General features: G+C 40.6%; 1 long non-coding RNA gene across 2 annotated transcripts; it reads left to right on the top strand.

Moving 5' to 3' along the window:
- The first annotated feature begins 2,528 nt into the window (after positions 1-2,528).
- Positions 2,529-22,196, top strand: LOC109144737. Of its 2 annotated transcripts, none has more exons than XR_002045671.3 (6): positions 2,529-3,004; positions 4,528-4,635; positions 11,047-11,129; positions 15,050-15,459; positions 18,089-18,216; positions 19,304-22,196. It is a non-coding gene; the product is annotated as an uncharacterized LOC109144737 (long non-coding RNA). The 2 variants fall into 2 exon arrangements; XR_002045670.3 differs by having other exon boundaries at positions 4,525-4,635.
- Positions 22,197-22,403: the final 207 nt, after the last annotated feature.

The following is a 22,403-nucleotide window of genomic DNA, read 5'->3' as shown; positions in this document are numbered from 1 at the left end:
TTTCAGGAGTGTAATCAAGTGTAGTCTTTGCACAAGATAAGAAGGACAAAACTTTTCATTTTGATTTATTGTTAGGATTTTTTTCTCAGCTTGGTATTAGAGTAAATTCTGCACTGGAAGCAGGTCCGATCAACGTGTTAAGAATGGATTGGTGCATTCAGCCTCCCTTACATTTATGTGATAAACAAATGGAAAAAGGTGTGTCTGTAAAATGAGACTCTGCTTCTGTCACTTACGGGGAGGCCCTGCACAGTCACCTCCTATGCTTCACTGCCTGCCCTGAGAGCTGAGGAAGGCTGTTGGTCCCATGCAATGCCACACTAATCTGGGATCCATCAGCTGGCTTCAAACCCGGAAGCAACATGGATGTGCCTAAACTGTACCAACACAACTGTGTAGATTGGTAGGACTCCAGTGAGATTTTTGGTATTGCACTTTGCTGGGTACTTCTACTGACTTACCCGGAAGTTGCTTCAGTATTTCTAACATTTTCTAGTGCAGAGAAATGGAAAATATGATGGCATCTGTTAATTAATTCCACATTGAAATGCGAGCACGTGAGAGGACTTAACATTCTCAGCCTCTGGTGAGAGAGCACAGAATACTGATACACTTGCTCCTTTCTGATTGTCCATTAGAGATGGCCTTTGAAATATAGCCTTGAGTATTTTTCTTTTTTCCTTTTTTTAAAGTACAATGTGGTGTTGCTAAAAGCTATTTAATGAAAATAAAATCTTTTCCAGAACAGGTACCATATGAGCAGCCCCTTTTCCTTTCTGCTCTTCATATTTTTACCACATATATTAGCAGTGCAGTTTTTAAGGTTCTCATCCAGAAAAGTACTTGAGCAGGTGCCTAATTTTAAGCATATGCTTAAATGTTTTTCTCTCTTAAACCCTTATTCTTGGCTTCCACTAGGACTGCTGAAAAGGGTGATAAATGTATGGAAGTTTCTGTGATGTAGAAAGCTGTCTATTAGTAACTCCAGAGAAACCACCAAGTGATTCCACATGGACCACCAAACCGTCTTCAGAGTGTAATGATTTTCATTTGCTCTGTCAGTCCAGGGTAGACTCAAGATGAAAAGTTATGTATTATTTTTCCAGCTCCCCAAGCTATTCAATCCTTCTTCCATCATTTGTTTAATACATTCCTCATATGCTACTCTGGTCTCCTGACACCCAGACTGTTCCTGGGAACAGCTGAATTCCCACATGAGGGGAAACACATTTTCATATGTTTTTGGGTATTTCAAAAGTGTTATTTTATTTAATAGATTTAAAATATTTAAGTCCCCACCCTTCTACCACCCCTTTGGCATGCTTTTAGTGGGTGTCCCAAGAGACCGTAAAGCCGAAATGAGAAAAGCTACAACAGTACAGAAAAGCATGCTTTTCATAGGAGTTCAAGGTGACATATAGTCAAGAAATACATTGCAAATAAACTGAACTTAGTTTCCTCTCAGAAGGAGATCAACTCTTCACCTCTTCTCTTTTACTGTTTTACTTTTAAGAGCTAATAAAAAATAGACCCTGACTCTCCTCTTGCATCAACTTTATATTGGCAATGTCAGGGTTATAGTACTCCATTAGCTACAGAACTCCATTAAAATGTCGGCACTCCATCAAGAAGGAGAACTGTGTCCATGTTACCTGAAGAATTCTGCCCTACTAGCATTTTGGGAACTCCTTCAATGTGCAGATTAGAGGTATCTCTGTAACACAGAACTGTTAGTCCTGCATGAAATTTAAATGGGAACAGAAGATTATGGGCTAAATTCTAAAATGACATAGTGAAAATGAGAGGAGAAGAAAAGAAGGTAAACACCCAAAGTCAGTTTGTGTTCCTAGTCATACCCCTTTATCTTGCTGAAGGCTCTGAAATTGCAGAGGACAGTTACTCCATGAAGTTCTAAAGAAATAACATTTTTGGAGTGAAATACTGGCACAGATGAAGGCAGTAGGAGTTACCTCTTGCCTCTTGTGTGAGAAGATATATGCAAAGTGTAGATGCTATGGCGTGCTATGGTCATGTCTCATTTGAAGAGTAATGTTCTTGTTCTTGCCCATCCCAATCACAGCCTACTAACTGATAGATCCCTGGAAGAGCAGTGTTACTTAGCAGCCACAGTGTTCTATAGCTGGGAAGCTTCAGGAGACAGCGAAGTAACCCAACATGCATTGTGGAGAACAAAAGTAACACAGACCATGGAAATAAATGATGTTTTTAATAGGAACAGCATGGAATCATGTGGTGTTCACTAACTTATGCTCCTTGGGATTTCAGCATTCTGCATATCCAGGGAATGCAGTGTGGTGACCCCCAGCATGCAGTTTCCAAAAAGAGTGGAAAACTCTGCAAATTAGAGAAAACATGACAGAGCCAGAACTCTGCTTTGCATATTTCCTCCCCTTCTCCTCCTATCTATGTCACCAAGCGTTTCCTATTAACACTTCTCCTTTATCTTACGCAGTGCCAGAACCTGAATGAGTCACTGCTGGAGAAGGGCTTGTTTGATGGCAAAGGCAAAGCAGCAGCACTGCTAACAGTTTCAAAACAATAGGGAATAGTCGAATCTACAAAAAAGGAAGCACTAAACTTTTGCTGTGCTAGACTGTCACTGGCTTACTGTCAACTCATTAGGCAGCATCCTGAGCAATGACGAAGGAATATATTTGAAAATACATTTGGGACTGTTTTGCAAGGATCAGATCATTTACGCTCAATGTGAGCGTTCCCCTTCTTTCCTACTGGGTTATTGTGCTAAGCTTATTTGTAGTTAAGTGTTGATTACCCCAGCCAGAAAACAGCATTTTCTTTTGGTGAGTACTTCTGAGGTTTTGAAATTTGATTTTGGTCCACATGTGGTGGAATGAAAATTGGAATTTCAGAGTTTTTTTAGGAATAACGAATTGCTCAGAGAAGAATCAGGAGAGAGAAAACAGCAAAAAGATGAATCTGGCATTAACCTGACGTGGGAAAACAACAGCTGGTACATCTCCTGGTAAGGTGAAGACCTTATAAATTACACTTTCAGCTATTCTGCATTCTTCTGTGATAGGCTCTAGGAAATCTTTCTGATTCACAAAATATTCTGTGTTTGGAAGAATGTCAATTCTGGAAATAAAAATATCACTGAAAATACTTGGATTAGCTGTATTGAGAACCCAAGAGTCAACTTTAAGAGATTAGACCTGGAGGAATGGAAAGTTAAAAGATCTTCAAATCCTAATCTTACATTCCCTTTAGAGGAAGCTGCCACTAAATAACATTGATTTGACAACAGTTTCATGAGAAAGTGGTAGTAGCACCTACATTTTACTCTGGGAAGCATGAACAGTATCCCAAGACTGTCTGCAATGAAAAATGTGAGCTTGGTCTCCACATGGAGACCACTTGGTCTCATTACCAAATTGTTATTTTTCCATCTGACCAGTCAGGAGGCTTTAGAAAAAGCCATAGGCCCATCCTAGACAATAGCTATTGAAGAAGTTTCATATATTGGAGAACAAAAGGGAAAGAGCTCAAATTAAAAATCATAATTTGGGGTTCTGTCAAATCCTGCTTTCCCTTTTCAGATGAGACTTCTACTACTGTGGCCACATCTGAATTTTATAAACTGTCTCAAAAAGCTGAGAAACTTCAAAAATTTCAATTGTCATTTGGAATAAATTGCCAAGAAAGGAAATTGAAGCACAGAGCACAAATATCTTAAGAATCACCTTGGTTTATTTATGAACAAAATATGAGGTGAGGGTTATGGTGAAAAGCAAGAAAGAGAAAGAGAAATTTAGCAAAAGAAGGATAGACATACCAAGATAGCTGGCCTTTCTCCTGTTCTTAAACAGTTCTGTGCTTTAATCACAACCTAGAAACAACATATGCCTCACTCAAGATCATAAACACCTTCCCTACATGGCCTAATTCTATAAAAACTGTAGTTTTGCTCAGTATCTTCTAATTGCAAACAGATGCAGTATCAATTCCAGGTGTAGCAAGATACAGTATCTGAAGAAAAAACCAGGAATATTTAGGAACATTTCTGGTAAAGTTCTTCCAAAAGTGGCCTAAACAGTGGGCTTGATCCTGCATCCTTTGCACCCTTTGCATCCTTTGAACCTTTTGCACTCTTTGCATCCTGATCCTGGCCCAAAGGTCACTGCCAGGTTGGTTAGAAGCTGCTGTGCTAGTGCAGCATTGTGCTGTCAGAGGGGGAGTGGGGCTGACCTCCACAGGTATCCTGCTTGCTTCTGTTGTGGACTCAGTTGGCATCAATTCAAAAGCCTTGAAACAGGCTTTTGAAAAAGCCTCTTTGTGCTTGTGTATGAGTGTGGAGTTTCTAGGGCAGGAAAAGACCAAAAGGGTAATCCTGTGGCTCTCATCTTCAGGCTTCTCATGTCTGAGGCATGTAAGAAGGAGGTGGTGGCTGTCACCATGGTTCTGCAGTGTTTGGGACAGAAAGGGTGGTACAGATGGGCTGGTGCTTCTCTGACAGAGGTTACAAAGTTCCCTTTCTTTCCCAAGCAGAGAGCTTATCTGGAGAGGTCTAACAAGAGCATGAAGACATTTTCTCCTTTGTTCTCCTTGATTCTGAGTGACACAGAAAAGTGTACCCCATCATCTCTTTCACTTCAGGTAATTTTATAGGCTTATTTAATTTATTAATAGATTTTTTATCTCAGAGCTTCAAAGGTCATAATAACTGTCAGAGAGTTTCTTGCTGTTTATAACCTGTGTGTTGATACCATCGCAAATCCCTCCTGCACACAAGCCCCTTAATGAGAGCAAAGTGGTATTTTTAACTCAAATTAGTGGGCCTATGGGGGAACATTAGCCACAGTTTATTAGTTCAGCTCCCCAGTTGCTAATCCAGTGTCCCTGCATGGCAAGGCAGTCACTGTGTAGTACAGGTGTTATTGCACAGCATGCTCTCCCTCCAACCAGGCAAGACCATTAACTGCGAGGCAGGTGTCTGGTTCTGCGAAGGAGGTACGGACAAGGCAAGCGTCAACCAGCACACCACTAGGAGTTGTAAGTGATAGGCTTAAGATGTTAGTTCTATGCAAAGGATTCAACCAAAATTACCCTTTTGTGCACAGGAGATGCTTAGTGGATGGCCTTCTCCAAAGCTTTGAAATACTTAGTTTGAAACACCTATGAGTCTTCCAATTTTGGTTTATACATTTGTGTTTAAGAGTATCTTTAACACCTCTTCAACCTATCCATGTTTTTGTTGCCTCTGAAAAGCATGTGCAGTGCACCAGCAGTAGTTCCACTGGGGACAGACCTAACAGCCTGCTTGCTGCCTCTTCTGCACAGTTCCAGAGCAGATGTGGCAGACAGGTGTTGAGAGTGACTATGTGGGTAACAGAGCTTTCACTAGTCCCAGCTCTCAAAGGCTGAGGGCCTGTTTCTATCACAAAATTCAAATGAGCAAGCTGATTTGTGAATCAGAGTCAGACCTAGACAAGGGAGACCTACCCTTGTTTACTCCCTTTGAAGGTCAATTAGGCAACTTCTAGCCTAGGCCATATTCAGATATTCTAAACTCCACCAGCAGGCTTGCCTGGTGCTTCCTACTGACTGAACCTAAGTACCTCCCTTTATGGTGTTAGTGCAGTTTCCTTGACACATACCTCTGTGGTTCTTGGCCTTTTCAACAGACTGAAGATATGTGATTAGGTGGTATTTAATTCTTCCTAGGACAGGTCTGAGAGCGGTGACATTGGGAAGTACAGAGTCTTTATTGTAGTGTAAATTCCCCTTAGTTAACGCGCTATAATTTTCTGCCCTGAATTTTAAAGGCACAGTACTAAAAATCAGGCTAAAAATCTCCAATACAGAGTGAAAAGAAGGACTTGTTGACTGGTGGCTTTATGGAAGCTGAGATAAAAGGTAATTTTCCAGCTACCCTGACAGGGAAGTCCTGCTTAGGTTACAGGACAACAATTCCACCTGTTTTCTGCAAGTTGCTTGTTCAAGGGCTTTCAACTCAAGTTCTGTTCTGGAGAAATGAACAACAGAGTATTTTATACCGGGAAAATTGAAAAGGCTGACAGTCATAACCTATTGAGTTTCCCATATTTTTCATCCAGAAAGCTTTTTCCAGTTATTGCTTTAAATAAGCACCAGAAGAATACTTGGAATGGAGTAAGGTTTCAATATAGACAGCTTCACAAAGACTGAGCAAAACTGGTTTTCCATCAGACTGTGGAAGAGGGTGCAAAGAAGGGCATTGCTGGGTCAGACGGTTACCAGCTGAGCAGCAAGATGTGAGATGTGAAACTGAACAAGCCCTGTGTCCATCTACTGGGGAACTTTTATTTTCTCTCTCAAGGAGAATAAACCACAAGTTTGTGCTTAAAGATTTGATGAGCAATGCATTGAATAGAGTCCTACCAGCACAAGTGGATCTACAAGGGGTCTGCAAAGATCAATCACCAGCCAATATCTAGCTGCTGATCCATCACCTACCGATATACACTTGCACCAGCACCAGTCCTGCCAGCAGGAAGTTTTCCCTTCACCTGTTTTTAACAAGACCATTCAAATTACAGCACAAGGAACCTGACAGAGATTATTTACATATAACTGTTAGAGAAACTTTCCAAGTCTATCAGCAGGTGATTCATATCCTGAAGCACTAGGGAATGACACTTTTGCATGCAAGTTTTATGTGAAAAAGCAACAAAATGGAAGCACATGAACACTAGAGTTCAAATGTATTTCATTTTCCCTCCTAGCAATTACTGAGAAATGCAGGTTCAGTTATTTTTTTTGGCCCACATCTTGCCATCAGGTTCCTGAATATCTGCGCATATCTTACTAAGATTTGCTGTATTCAGAGCACTGCCGAGATTGGGTTAAATGAGCTTCAAGACAAGTCCCTAGAAACTGATTCAAGGAATGCAATCTCAGCCAGCTTTTCAGAAATGCCAAGATGTTTAACAGATGTATAGTCTTTCAGAGTTAAGCTCTTCTGAGCTGCAGTCTAATGCTGATGTATCAGAGGCTGATAGGTGGTTTTTGCCACTGCAAATCTCTGGCTCAGATGGATTTCATTGGAAAAAGTCAGTCATGTGCACTAGAAAATCAAGATCTTGGATAACACTTACTCCACCTCCTATGCAAAAGCATCACCTCCATGCTCACAGAAAAGTAGATTCCAGAATTCAGTTTCAGAGGCATTTGGATGCCAAATGATGTTTACCAACATATCTTTTGATCTGTAAATACCTAAAAGTAGCTTAAAAGTCTTATCCCCTGTGACTATATAATTATACTAGAGAACATAAATTTGGCAATGACATAAGTTAAATATTTTAAACACATAGTTCCCCCCTAGGTGAGTTTTCCATGTTGAACTTTATTTCAGTTAATTGTAGGTGTAGGCAGAAATACTACAGTTGTTCCTATGAAGAAGGAAAATATGCTGAATATGGGAATGTATTTCAGACTGAAAGGGCCTGACTATAGGATTTCAAGTCCTGGATCAGGGTTTTCAGTTATCTGAGTTGATACTAAATGACATGTGAATCTTCCTGCAAGAGGATTCTGTAACAAGCCATTTTAAATAGAGAATATTTTTTGCTGAATTGAGAGTTACTTTTGACTTAACTTACCAGATACTGCAGCCATGCTACATAGCTGGAAGCAGTTACTAGTAAGGTATAGAAGATAAATCTGGCAAGTTTTCTCTACATATGTCAGAACTGTTGTTATGTTAATTGTTTGACTAGAGAGTGGGAGTTGTGTGTCTTTTAGAAGCATTGATTTTTTTTTTTACCCAAGTGGAAAACAAGGTCGGAAAGAAGAAACTGCTTCTTTTCCTTGCCTTGCACTCTTTTCCTGCACTGATTTGGGAATTTGGATGCTGTTGCCTGGCTGCATTTGTAAATCTGTCCTAAACTAAGGCATTTACATTTGAGTTTTTGCCCAATGAATAATTTCACTAGCTCTCCTCAAAATCTTGAATTAGCTCAGTGTGAGAAAAGATTTGAAAGCATTTGCACTAGTGGGGGCAGGGAGGATAAGAAGAGGTGAAAATGCGCTTTATGTGCCCGCTCAAAAATGTTAAAGCTGCTCATTGGGTCAGTAAGTTCAGCTAAGCTCCTTCCTAAATTCTGCTGGATATCAGATAGCAGGATTTAGCCCTTATTTTAGTAAAGCTTCACAGTGGTGGTCTTCCACTGTTTGAATGCAACATAAATACAATTTTCTGCTTCAAGCTTTATCTCTGTGTCCCTGTGAAGCTGATTTATGGGAGTAAGAACCAAAGAAATATGGAAACTGCTGATGTGGGTTTATCAAGGTATGCAGGATCTCTTGTATCTAAAATGAACTATCCTGAGTGAGTCACTTATTTTCCATCAACTGCTTCATGATGTTGCAATATAAATCAAAGGCTCTTTGTAAAGAGTAACTGGTTGCCAGATGACAAATAACTGAAAATGTAAGGGTTCTTTTTCTCCATGAAACATTTTGAAATCTTGAATGATCTTGTTAATAGCAACGTTAACAAAATGCTTGGGAAAAAAAAAAAAAAAAAGATTGTTATGATTTGTGAGGGTTGGTCTGACTAAGATTTTTCTGCAGACAAGCTTTGACATTGGAAAGAGGCAGAATACCTTCCTCTTTGCTGGCTGCTCACAATCCCAGAGACTGTGAAACTTCTTTTTGTTCCAGGCTCATCTGCAGCACTGCGGGGAGGTTGCTTAGAGCCACTGTCTGAGCTCTGGTGCTCGCATGGGCTCTGGGGGCAGCACACTCCCACAGCAAGCTGCAGGGTGAGACTGCTCTCCCCCCTGGCAGACTCTGCACTTTCAAGGTCTCCTGCATGCTTCCAGGTCCTTTCTGCCTTCAGTGAAGTGATGGGGAGGACATTTCCGTGGAAGGACCTACGCTCCTGACAGACCAGAGCTGGGATATCCCTGTTTCGCTATATCACCCTGAGCAGAACTGCTCTGGTTTCACAGCTAGTGGTGTCCCCTTGCTCTTCAAATTTGCCTGTAAAACTCATTCTTCAGCACTGGCACAGCTCTGATTTCATGTGTAAAAAGTCCTTTTTTTAAGCATTTCTCCAATCGATGAAGACAGATTCCTTCATAGTATCTTTGTTTCCGCTCCCTACACATATCTCCTGTAGATATAACATATGCTCATAAAACCAGCTGGAAGTGGGACATATAAACAGCAGTCACTCAGCAGTGGCTGCTCATGCCAGCTTCAGTGGAATACAGTGTGAGGATTACATTGATATTGTCCTGCTTCCCTACATAAAACAATTCTTTGCTCCTGGCACCAGCTTCTTATGTAGTCGGAGAAGCTGCACCAGTTTGCACTTAGCTGAAGGTCTTTATCTATCTCTGAATCTTCAAAAATCTCTCCTTCCTGGGGGGAAGGAGATGAGGGGAAAGAAAGAGCACTTGGCTATACCAAGTGAAAGCCTGTTCTGGTCTGGTGAGAATGCCAACACACAGCGTTAGTGGTTATGTTACTTTTCCTACCGCAGGTGTTAATCTTGGCATTGGAGAGAGCTAGCAGAACAGAATGAGTCCTGGGCTCCTGTGATGCAATGACGTTTCTTCAAATGATCTGTTTCCTTAGGTTGAAAAATTACAAACTGACAGAACTGGAAACAGGTTTTCCACTGATCCACAAAACAGTTATAGCAAGGAAGAAGGAAGAACAGATGTCTCTGCTAATCCCCTTTCCCCAGTTCCCTCCAGCCAGCAACTCACCTCTAAAAGAGTTTCCCTTGTGGGTCATTAAACTGGCTTTTGATCTGACAATGCCTCTCTTGCTAGAGTTGCATTGGCTGTGTCCACAAGAATGAATTGAACTTATTTTAAAGTCACCTAGAACTTGTCACTTGGTCCATCACTACTTACCCGGCTTGAATTGGACACTTTGATTTTTAAGGAAAAATAATCTATCTTCCTTTTTCTTTAGTGAAAGAGATACCATGGAAATGTCTTACCACAGCAGAGACACATCAGCTTGTACCTCAGAGCTACTTACTCCTAGCACATGAAATCTTTCCCTCACCATCCTGCACATACCTGCAGAAAAGACGGAAAGTAACTTTTTTTTGAAATGTGTAAACTTTAGGAATTCCACCGCACATAATTTGGATCACTTCATTGTGCAAGCTGGCCCTGTGGAGGAGAACATCACTTTGAATCAACTTCACAGGGATTTTCTGGGAAAAGAAATAAAATGAACTCATTTACGTGTTTGTCACCTTTGGGCACTTTTCTGGCAATTTTCAGAAGTGCTGAGGTGAATAGCACACTTTTAATGCAGGCACGTGTCCTGGTCCCAACCAGGACATGGTTAGTTTTGCACTAGCCAGGAGGGGTCATGGCCAGAACTCAGAGGTTATTCTATACCCCCTCACTTCATTTTTGGGGGATGGAAGAAAGGAAGTCTGTTCCTGGGAGAAGGGGTTCCTTCCTGGTCACAGAGGATGGTGATGAGAGCGGTCAGGTATTGTCAGGGGTGAGAACTTGTGTGTGAATCGGTCCTTTCTTGTACATTCTTTTATTAGTATTTTTGCTGTTACTGTTGGGTTTTTTAATCTCATTGCTCTTTCCAGCAAATTGTTCTTTTTGCAACCTGTGATCCTTACCTTTTGTGACTCCAGTTCCTCTTTCCATCCTACCTCAGGGGGAGGGTGAGGGCAGAGGGGGGTGCGAGTGAGCGGCACATGGTTTGGAGCATCTCTGTGGGAACCCTAAACTGGGGAGTACCATTCCTAAACCACAAGAGTATGCTGGGAAAACACTCAGCATCAAGGATTCATTACCTTTGTGTACTGCATTCAGCATGCAGCATGAAGACAAAAGAGACATTTGAATTCTAGTATACTTATTGTTGTTTATATTTCTTTTTTAAGTATGGCAACACAAGCCTGCATGTAAGACTGTAGAGGCAGTTACATTCATTGAACTTTAGCTTTTAGTTTAAATTAGAGTTCTGATCTGTCCTTTAATATGGCCTGATGTGAAAATAGCTGAAGTCTGTGGCTTTGGGTTTTCCTTACAGATACCAGCTGTGACACCTGGACTCACCTAGTGACTACTCTTACATTCCAGCAATACTTTTTAAGACACGAAAAGCATTTGAAGGTAATTAAATTTCTAATGGAAGCAAGAAATCCCCTTGGATATTCTAATTGTAAAGAAAGGGAGAAAATATATTTCATACTTTTTTAAACAAACAGTTGGCAATTAACAACAGCAATAATAGTAGATTTTGGCTCTGTTTGAGGTAGTATTGGTTTCAGTTAATCAGATGAGATGTATGAATTTAGGTCAGAAAAATCAAAATTACTTTAGGTCATCAGAAAATTACTTCAAATCTATACTGTATAATTACCTTAGAGCAAGACGTTTTCCTTCCTTTACCTTCAATAAAAGCAACTATTTTCTTACTCTTCAGCTAGTTCAATTTATGTATGGAATACTGTGCTGATTTTGGCTGGGGTAGAGTAAATTTTCTTCCCAGTGGCAGGTAGGGGGCTGTGTTTTGGATTTGTGCTGAACACAGGGTTGATAATACAGGGATGTTTTTGTTACTGCAGAGCAGGGCTTCAAAAGCTCCAAGGCCTTTTCTTTTTTTAGTACTGCCACACTGGTGAGGAGGCTGGAGGTGCATGGGAAGTTGAAAGCAGACACAGCTGGGATATCTGACCCCAACTGACCAAAGGAACACGCCATACTATATGACATCATGTTCAGTATATAAAGTGTGGGGAAGAAGGAGGAAGGGGAGGACATTTGGACTGATGGCATTTCTCTTCCCAAATTCTAAATTTTATTTCTTTCTCAAACTTTCCTGAAGAGTTGTTATGTCTTCTGTTGGAACCCAAAGTGCAGAGAATGTTTCTCTGCCTGTCCTGAGGGGCCCATCCCCCCAGGGAAACACTATTTTTAACCTTCGTCCTTGGAGAGGGCTGCCAAGGCTTTGGGATGAATTAGAATTGTAAGGGTGTGAGTTAGGTAGTAGTATAATATATAGTTTGTTACAGGGTGAAAAATTTAGAGCGTTAGGTTTATCAGTATGGTGAGTAGATGAAGGCAAGATGGAGGATCCCTGTCATTTTTCAGGTCTCTTCCTTCTTCTTCTACTCCATTTTCTGCAGTGTTGGTAGCACAGAATGATTGGTCGGAAATGCCGCAGTACAGGCTACGTGAATGAATAGTTCATTAGGCATTGGTAGGAAAGTAAAAATAATGTACGTTCTTGGTGACAATTGGGTGATTTACCTTTAAAAGTGCCTTGAGTTTCCTGTATCATGTCTTTTGGTACTTTCTCTGCTTCATGCTATGTGGGTGTCATGTAAATTGCTGATAAGATAAAATAAACAATCCGAAGACAGAGAAGATCCAAAAGCCCCGTTTGTCTCTTACTCCTGGCAAGGACTTTCTCCCCTATCCGAGGAGGACCTGTGGGGGTGGAGGACCTGTGGGGGTCGAGAACCCGCACATCCTCCATAAGGTTTCCACTTTTGGTGACAGAGGAGAGCAAAGATTGTTGGGTTATCTTCTTTTCCTTGAAAGTATTGGTGGAAAAGGAAAATGTGATGGTTTATATTTGTGCTGAACAAATTCTTTGCCTTCTGTCATAAAGAGACAGGACTGACACCAGGACTAAGGTGAGGGCTTTACAGTTGAAAGCATCATTGGTAAGGGAATATAATTTTAAGTTCTGTAGCAATCATCACATGTCCATAAACTGCACAGTATTTGTGGATTCAGAGTAGATGAGATTTTCTTGATTTACTTCTTCTTTCCTGTCTTTGCCCTTTTCATCCACTCTGCAAGCTATTCATGCTTTCAGAAGCAAAAATTATTCCCCCCTCACCTGCACTGGAAGTTCCTCATTTTTTTGTTTAATGCATCTTTTCAGAGATGTTTCTGTAGACCCTTACTATGACCCTGGATGTTATCTAGCATATCTGTGAATCTTTCAAATAATCAGCAGATTAAAGGGTTTTAATCAGTGCAATGAAGTTTTCTTCTCTACTCAATGCAAAGAAGATTTCTTTATCTCTTTGATCCACTTCCTATGAACAGAATGGATTTTGTTGTTGTTGTTGTTGTTGGTTTTTGTTTTGTTTGTTTGAGACAATATAAAGTCCAGTCTCAGGAAAAAGCTACTTGGGCTATTCTGCCTATTAGAACAAGAATGCAATAATCTCAGAGCAGACTCAGCACTTATTTGACTGTCCTGTATTGGATAATGGGGGATGGATTACAGGGGACTAGGTGTAAGGATCATTTGATTTTCCTGTGCTCTTACAGTTCAATGGCATCTGTGTCTGCTTATCTGGGAGAAAAACTGGAACCAAAGACTTTTAAATGAATAACTGCCCCCACATGTCATAAAACAGATGCAACATGGATTATTCACAAATAAATCATCCTGCAGAATTAAAACATTGACAGCAAAGTCTGGGAACCTCACTCCACAGTAGAACTGAATACAGAAAATACTGAAAATATTTTTTATATGGAGAGATAACAATTTACACAAAGGCACAATTATATCATCAAGGTTTTAGCATACACTTTGGTAGGAATCAAAGAAGTGTGCTCCTCAGAAAATGGATGGCAAACTGTGTTTCATAGGGAAGTGTTCCAGGAACTGGTCTGGCAGAGGAACAGGCATCTCCCCAGGCTTGATCATGAAATTTGTATGGCACTTTTTGCTCCTTGCCCCCGCTTCCACCCACCCTGCACCTGTAGTCTTTGCCAAAGGATGTAACTTACTCTTCTTTAGCTGTTTCACTTGCCTTTATGATCTGAGAACACTCTCCCAGCCTGGAGCAGGTGTGAAAACTTAGAACAGCAGCTGTGGAATTTTATGCTTCAAAAGAAATTGGCATTGGTGCCATGATCATGTTTTGTACTTGCTTGTCCTTTTAAAATCACCTCGCCTTTTTATCTAAATGGAGCCATGTGATCCTTGGGAACTGTGAAATGAGCACCTCTAAGATGATTTTCTGCTCAGCATCCTCATCTAGGTCCATTTACTCCTCTGCTTATCATCATGTTTGTTCTTCAAGCCTTTTTTACATCATCTTACATAGGTATCAATTATCATCTTCCACTCTCCCTTCCAAGCAGGCCTTTTGAATGAATGTTGCCAACTTTCCCTTGGTATTTATGAAGTGTTTTAGAAGTCCAGCAGAGAAAAGGAATGAGACACTCCAAATTAAATGACAAAAGGATGATGCCAAACTTGTTTTGAATACAGCCCAAGGCAAAAAATGCTAAAGGATTAGTTCAGGTACCAACAGCTCAGACTGTGGTGATTTGTGTGGGTTGGCTTTTGGACTGTGTGCTACTATTAGACAAGTATTGTAACAAATTAGGAAACCATTTTCTGCCAAAACAGTGTGAAGTCTAAAGACATGCATTGACTTCTTCAGACATAAGATTTCTTTTTGTTATGTCTTTCCACAGTTTTGTGTGTGAGTGAAAGAGAGGGTACATGAGCAGGTGCACTATGACTTTAATGTTAGGGTTTGGGGAGAATATACGTGCCACATGCAGTGGGGCTGAAGACCCTAAATAAAGGAGATGGGAGAAAGAAGGTAAGAAGTGTAGCGGATTCAAAGCACAAGGTTGGGAACTCAATTAAAATGATAGAAGAAAGGGTGAGTAAAATGGAATCAGTGAGTAATAGAACAATACGTATTATTATGTTTGTTGTTCCTATTCAGAGTATGTATATGTGAAATGTATCTGGCATGTATCATGGCAAAACATGCTGAGAGGGCATTTGAAGCTTCTTGCACCATTAAAAGAGCAAGATGTACCAACTGATAGACACAGGCAGTGTCCCAGCTGTGGCTGTCGCATTGCTGTCAGGGTGCACACGCTGCACTTGCAGGGGAAGCAGCTGCGGGCCAAGGAACGGTGTGTAGGACCTTACACCTAATGCTCTTGTATTGTCTAAATATGCCTAGTGAGACACGGAGCAAAATGCAAAATGCTTTTTACACATGAAGCATAAACTGCTCTATGTGCTTCTTCCCCAGCTTTCTCCCCGTGGACACCCAGAGGAACTCAGGACTGGAGCTGTGGCTGTGGAGCTGCAGTGTTGGACAGTGCTCAAGACACCTCCTGGGAAGAGGAACAGGGCCTGATGGCCATCAGATGATCATTGAAAGAGCTGTTGCTTTAAATGAGTTTATTCACAGTTAAACATTTCACATGAGTTACTCAAGAGAACTTGTTTGTTAGAGGCAGGTGGTGACTAATCATCTCCTAGCCCACCTTTACCACATTCAAGAGTTGTCAGAAAGCTGACAAGCAGAAGAACCTCTTTGTAACTCGTCATTATAACAAGCTAACATAGGAGGCACCGACCCCCGCTGCAGTTGGATTAAAATGGGAAAAATAGGGCTTCTAAGTTCCTTTTCCTTGTCCTTGGAGCTTCATTACTTAGGTAATGGCAAAAATATGTTCCTCACATGGTGAAACTAATACATATATAATTCTCCTTCCCCACTCAGAAATTAATCATAACTTCCAAATTCAGAACTTTTTTTTTTTTAACTCTCATTTTGCTGTTGCAACTGAGATTAGAGATTTAGAGAGTCTTCCCTCAAGGTCCCATGAAGTGCCTTATGTGCTGCCTATCAGCAGAACTAATAAGCCAGACTCCAGTGTTACAGGTCAAATTGCAAGCAGAAAGAAATGGCTAAGTGTTCGAGTATTATCCAACCTGGAGCAGATGTTGGGGTGCCCTATATTCCATAGCTTCCTGGCAGTGAGTAGAGAAGCTCTGAGCTGGCTGGGATATAACTTGAGGAGTGACACAGCCATTTTCTTTGTCCTCAAGCTGAGGAGAGGCCAAAAGGCAGAATAAAGCTGCTTTTATATTCATTCTGCTGAGATAGGGATGACAGTAGCTTGGGTGAGCAGAGAGAACTAGCTTAAAATGTAGCAGATGCTGCTTTTAAGCCTTAAAAAAAAAAAAAAGAAAATTAGTTGTGCGATGAGGAAAATATAGTGCAGCTGGAACATAGAATGCTGCAGGGATGAAAGTAGGATAGGTATCCTTTGAGATGGCAGATGTACTACCAAATATTTATTTCTTTTAAATATTTTCTTAAGTCTTTAAAGTAAGGTAGTAGCTTCTGTTGTTTCCTTTGGCAGCTTATTCTAGCCATGAGTTTCTCAGTGTAATGAAATTCCACCTACAGCAAATCTTCTGAGTGCCTGGCTGTTCCTGAGGTTTAACTCTTCCAAGTCTGGTTCTCTGCTTATCTGCCTGCCCTGTATTGAGTTAATTCCAATATATTGTGAGATTGACATCAACAGTTCTGTCCCGGATGTCCTGGGGTGTCAATGGGATGAACTAAGTGACCCAGACATCTCTACTTTCTATGATTCTCTTATTTTTTCACTTGGTTTGATCACTGAAAATTGCAGTCTTTACTCCTGCCTAAGAACTCATTATTTTGATCTGGAGAACCACTCTTTGTAAATTCAGTGTATTTCTCACAGATGAAATCCGTGCAGTTTGAGCCCTGGATGATCCCAGTCCCACCAGCTAGCCTACTGTCCTGGTCAGTGGTCTTCAGGCTGGGCTGGACTGGCTGTGCATCTGTGTGAAAGGACTAGAAAACGTGTCCGAGGGAGTTGGGCTTGTTTAATCTCTAGAAGAGGAGGCTTGGGGTGATGAGTGATCTCATCACTCTACGACTCCCTGAAAAGAGGTTTTAGCCAGGTGGGGGCTGGTCTCTCCTGCTGTGCCTGCAGTGAGAGGACTGGAGAAAATGGCCTTAAACTGAGACAGAGGAGATTCAAATTAGATATTAGGAAAATTTTATTCACTGTTGAGGTGGTCAAGCACTGGAACAGGTTGCTCAGGGAGGTGGTAGAGACACCATCCCTGGAAGTGTTCAAGATGTGTCTGCATCTGGCACTGGGTGATATGGTTTAGTGGTTTAGGGACTACAGCGGCAGCGCTGGGTGGATGTTTGGACTTGATTTTAAAGTTCTCTTCCAACCCTGATGATTCTAGGATTCATTTAGTGAGATGCTAAGAAATCTAGCACCACTGTGGTGCCTGGATAGATGGAAAACATCTAACATGACTAGGAAAATAAAGACACAGGCTACTGTTCTTTCCAGGGTGACTTCTCTGATTTCCTAGCTACCAGAACCCAGCTGAACCTTGGTGACTTACTCTGCAAGTCAGCCACCATTTCTGAGCAGTTACACCCCCTTTCATGCTGAACCTATGTGGCACTGCAAGTGGCTACAGCCATCCTGACCCCGGAGGGAACACCAGAATCCACCCTTTGATGGTCAGGCACCACTATTTAGAGACTGCCTCACTGGTCCCATCACCCCTCGGTTTAGTGATTTACCTATTCTACGCTGGCTGGTTCTTGTTCCCTCCCTGTTTTATGTGTAAGTTTGTGAATATTAATTTTCCTTAGTTAAATATGTATCAGTTCTAGAAAGATCTCCCCTACTCGACATCCCATTGGCCTCCTGTTGTTAACCCCTCCTACATGTTACTCCCATTGGTCGCTCTGTTGCCGTTCCCACCCCCTTTGCTTTTTCTTATTGGCTGTTCACCTCAACTCCGCCCTACTTTCCCTGAGTATAAAATCCCTGGACCCTCTGATAAACCTGCTCTTCATCCCCAGAATTTTCACTGCGGTAAAGGTGCTCGTGGAACCCACACGAAGAGTTTCCTCCTTCCTTCTTTGCCTCCACCTGCGCACCCCGACAGCTCAGCTCAGGATAAGCTCCTTTGGGTGAGGAGCTCACGCTCCCCTCCCTTTTGTGTGGAGAGCCACGGGTTTAGAGGGTGCAGCCAGACCTTCGGGCTTCTTGTTTCCTGGCTTAGCACGCCCTCAATCATATGCTTGAAGCCATAGCTGCAATAACAGCAAACTGAGCTCTAGGTCTTCCTCCTGACAGCAGTCAGTGATCCCATGTCCATGCTGAAGTGAGAAATGGGAAACAAACTGGAGCTTAGGAAAACATTTGATCATATATGGAAAGCATTTTTTAAGACATAATGTTTGAATCTATTAATTCTTGCTTTTCTCCAGCAGGAACTGCTGAGCGTATTTTAACCAACATCCCTCTTTGATTCATCCAAACTGCTCTTCAGAATTCTTCTGCTCTGTTGCTATTGACTAAAACATTAAAAAGCAAGCTATTCTGAGGGAACAAAAAGGTATGTGTGGATTCTGGCACCAAAACTTTGGTCTGTATCTGTAGATAGTGGAAGACACTTCCTTCACTGGGAGTTAGACGCTTAAATGCCTTTTCAGAATCAGAGCGTTATGGGGAAATTATGTAAGCTTACTTTTTTTTTTTTCCTATCTTTTCCCTTTACAATCCAGTTAATTCAGACGGTAAATACGTTGTGAAAAGAAGCAACCTTGCCATTTAAACATTCTGGCTGCTTAATACATTAACAAACTGCCATAAATAAATAATTAGTCCAGGTCACTGCGTATGGTACTGGTTTGCTGACTGGCTGAAAAGCGGGGGCTAGAAATGACAGAGGAGAGGCTGTGTGCATAATTTTTCTTTCCTACAACAGAATAAGAAACAGACACTAATTCATTTATATTGACAGAATCTGAATATTGGCTTATTTAATGTGTACAAGAACTTTTCCTTCTGCGTGATATTCTAGCCTTTCCCTTAGGAGCTGTGAACATTACATAACTATCGAACAATATTTTACGCACTATATTAAATTTCCTAAACCTGCAAGCAGGAATGTGTCACCAGCTAGAGAGATGTCACTTTGGCTGACTGCTGAGTCCTTTGAAATAAACTCTACTTCTCTTTGTGCATATTCATGGTGAAATGGTTTAGCAGGACAAAGTTGTAGCAGTTGACATAGGTTCCTGGGTAAATGCAAAAACATTTGTTCTCTCCAGTAGTTGTATTAAGCTACAATTAAACTATGGCTATTCAAATGAGTTCTGAGCTATATGTACCTGGGAGCATCTAGAACTGTGCACCAAATCTGTCATAGCTGCTTTAGCTATGGGATGATATGGGTCTACCTTACTGCAGAGCTGCTCAACATGTTCAGTTTGCATCCAGTCTCTTGGTTTGCATGATTATACAAATCTTTGTGCTGGAACAATGCCCCCTCAGTCAATATAATTATTCTGCTGCTTTTTCCCTTTTACTCTCTGAATTTAAATGACTGCTTCTGTTGTGGTACTGAACAACTAATGCTCTGTAGTGGATCTTACCTTACAGGTCATGATCAGTTGTAAAATTCTTTCTCTATTTTACAGGCAGAAAAATGAAACACTGAAGAGGGTGCTGAGTTCCAGACTCTGGATCTGTGTTTGTATGTCACCATCCTGTTCTTGGTTTAATTTAATCACTGAGTTGAAGCCATGGGTGACAATATACTTTTTTGCATGAAAACTGAAAAAGAAGCTTTGAAACTTTATTCATAGACAACAGCTCTGAGTTTGGGAGATGGATGAGTTTCCCTTGGGTATCACTGTCACCATAAACTGTTAGTGACATACAATGATCGTCATCCAAAAAACCACTTGGTCTTGAAATAAGATATGTGTCCCATCAGTGGAGATGATTAAACTTTTGGATGGTTTATCAAGGCAGGTGATAAATTTGCCTTCTATTATAATAGTGTTTAAAATATTTTTAAAGTTTTTAAAATAATTTTTTTAAATTCAGGAAGATGTCTCTGTCCCTCAGCTGGAAAACCTTTTACAACCTGAATATGCCATGGTTGGATGATCACGGTAACATGGGCTGTTATTTCTAATATGAAGAAAACCCCAGAAAATTAACCTTGTGAAGTTCAGTTGCATTATTGATTGTCCCTGAAGTCCATAACCCATTAAGTATATATTGGCAAGTCTTTCGCTGGACTTACAGATTGTTAGTAACTGAAACGGAGCAAGCTCAGCATATATACGTATATGTTTATATCCATACTTGTTTATAGCACATTATAAAAAGGAGCTAATCTCATTTGCTCATCTTGCATGGAGAAGTACTGAAGTATCAGACACATTGTCGTGGTTTAAGCCCAGCTGTCAACTAAGAGCCACGCAGCCTCAAAGCTCCCCTCTCCCCCCCACCCTGGTGGAATGGGGTGGAGAATCAAAAGTAAAATTTGTAGGTTGAGATAGGAAAATTTTAATAATTGAAAACAAAGTAAAATATAATAATGATAATAATAATAGTATTATTATAAAAAACCATACAATTGCTCACCATCCTCTGACCAATGCCATGTCCCATTCCAAAACCCAGACCAATCCCTCTTCCAGGTAACTCCCCCAGTTTGTGTACTGGGCATGACATTCTGTGATATGAAATATCCCTTTGGCCAGTTTGCGCCACCTGTCCTGGCTATGGGCTCTCCAAATTTTTTGATTTTGTGTACCTCCTCACTGTCATGAGCATGAGACATAAAAAAAAATTACTCCTTGACTTCGGAAAAACTGAACTTGGCAAAAACCAAAGCTTCAGCGTGTTATCAACATTATTCTCATTCTAAATACACAGCACTGTACCATCTACTATGAGAAAGAATTAAATCTATCCCAGCTGAACCCAGGACACACAGAGATCTTCATAATTAGTATTTGTCTGGCAAATTTTAAAAACAGATGTGTAAAAGTGCAAAATGCATAAATCATCTCTGACTAATCCAAAGAAAGGTTGTTAATTTTTTAAAAATCCTTGATAAGCTCAAATGCCACACAAAGATGAAGTTAAGCCAATTAACATAAGTGCTTTGTTTGTAAATTGAATGGGAGCTTTGTTCATAAATTAATGTGACAGAAAAATCTCTGCTCAAATAAATGTGGTAGATAGAAGAAATACATACATGCTCTTTATTGAGATACAAAATGAAGAAGAATTTTAACTAACAATATATTTTCTGACCTGAATCAGTGAATCAATAAGCTCTGTAAAGCATAGGAAGAGTAAACCTCTTTTTAACCTATATGGATTGGGTTAGGTTTCAATAAATGGTTTCCTTAATGCTCCCTCCTGCACCCCTGTTGGTTTTATTTTCCAGATGCATTCCCTTAGTAATTCTTTTGGTCTATATTTACTACATTTTGCTCAGTGAAAAAGTCCCTGACTGTATTCCTACCAGATAATGTGGTTAGTTCTGTGACATAGCAGAGGTTTTGAATTTGCAGTGTGTGTGTATATGTATATATTTTTTTTTTCTGCCCTGAACAGGAAAGATGCAGTAATCATTGAATCAATCAATATTGAATATTAACATATCGACTTCGCTGTTGTTACACATTCTGTAGACAGTCTTTTACCAAACTGAGCTCTGTGAATCTTATCATTGCACCAGAATCACCAGAACATTTTGAGATGGATGGAACTGGAAGCACCTTGAGCTACCTGCCTTTGAAGCTGACACTTGTTTGTACTCAATATTTCTTATTTCCTGTAGAATTGAAGGACTTGTGACTTAAAAAATTCTTTCAAAAATCAGCAAGAAATTTCTGCATTATTTTCTGCCCAGAATTTGCAATTAGGCCATAGCCTACTAAGTCTGAGGTTGCTTCTTTTGAAAGAATAATAAAATGCCAGAAGCACAATAGCTGAAGTATTAAACATCTCTCTGGACTACAGCATCCATTTTCCTGAATCACATACAGATGGTTCAGTGAAAAAGAAATTCCATGTTTATTCTGGCAGGAATCCTGGTCACTGTCAAGGAAACACTGTCTTACAAAAAAAAAAGATGTTTTAGATGAAAATTCCCAAAAGACTAACTCTTAGATTTGACATCACTATAGAATCAGAAATGAAATAATTAAAAAAACTAGTTCAGGTATCATACAGACTCACACTGTAATGCCAGATATTTTTAGTACTCCATAAGGACTCTTGCCTTGTGCTGCGTTGTACTGCATCTTTGTGTTTAGAGACAAGAGCTTTGCATCCTGCAGAAGGAAAGGGCACATGATTTCATAAGAAGATGCAGAGTACATGGTGACAGAGGTTGAGGTGCAGACTCTCTGTTCACCCCATTCCTTGTTTCCCTGGGCTTTGCAGGAACTCACTGAAGGGATGCGTGGTTAATACCCTGTGGGGCATTATAGGGCAGCTCAGGAGAAATGTTTCTTATGGACAAACAGCCAAGGATTTTTTCATCCCAGACTCAGACATAGAAAAAACATATTACACAAAGATTTTTAAAAAAATAAATGGCTGTAGATGATAGGTTATAGAGAGGCTGGACAGAAATAAAGGAGATCAGTGGGATACCTGGATGTCAGCATGATGACGTCCAGAGGCCCATCTGGTATCTACGCAGTGGAGTGAAAGGGGATGTCTGGTAATCAGGGTTTGAGGTATATTCAGAAAGTGGAAAGGAGG

Source organism: Corvus cornix, chromosome 3, assembly GCF_000738735.6.
Source record: "Corvus cornix cornix isolate S_Up_H32 chromosome 3, ASM73873v5, whole genome shotgun sequence".
Taxonomy (NCBI): domain Eukaryota; kingdom Metazoa; phylum Chordata; class Aves; order Passeriformes; family Corvidae; genus Corvus; species Corvus cornix.
Note: the sequence above shows the minus strand (reverse complement) of the source record. Positions and strands in the feature narration are given on the sequence as shown.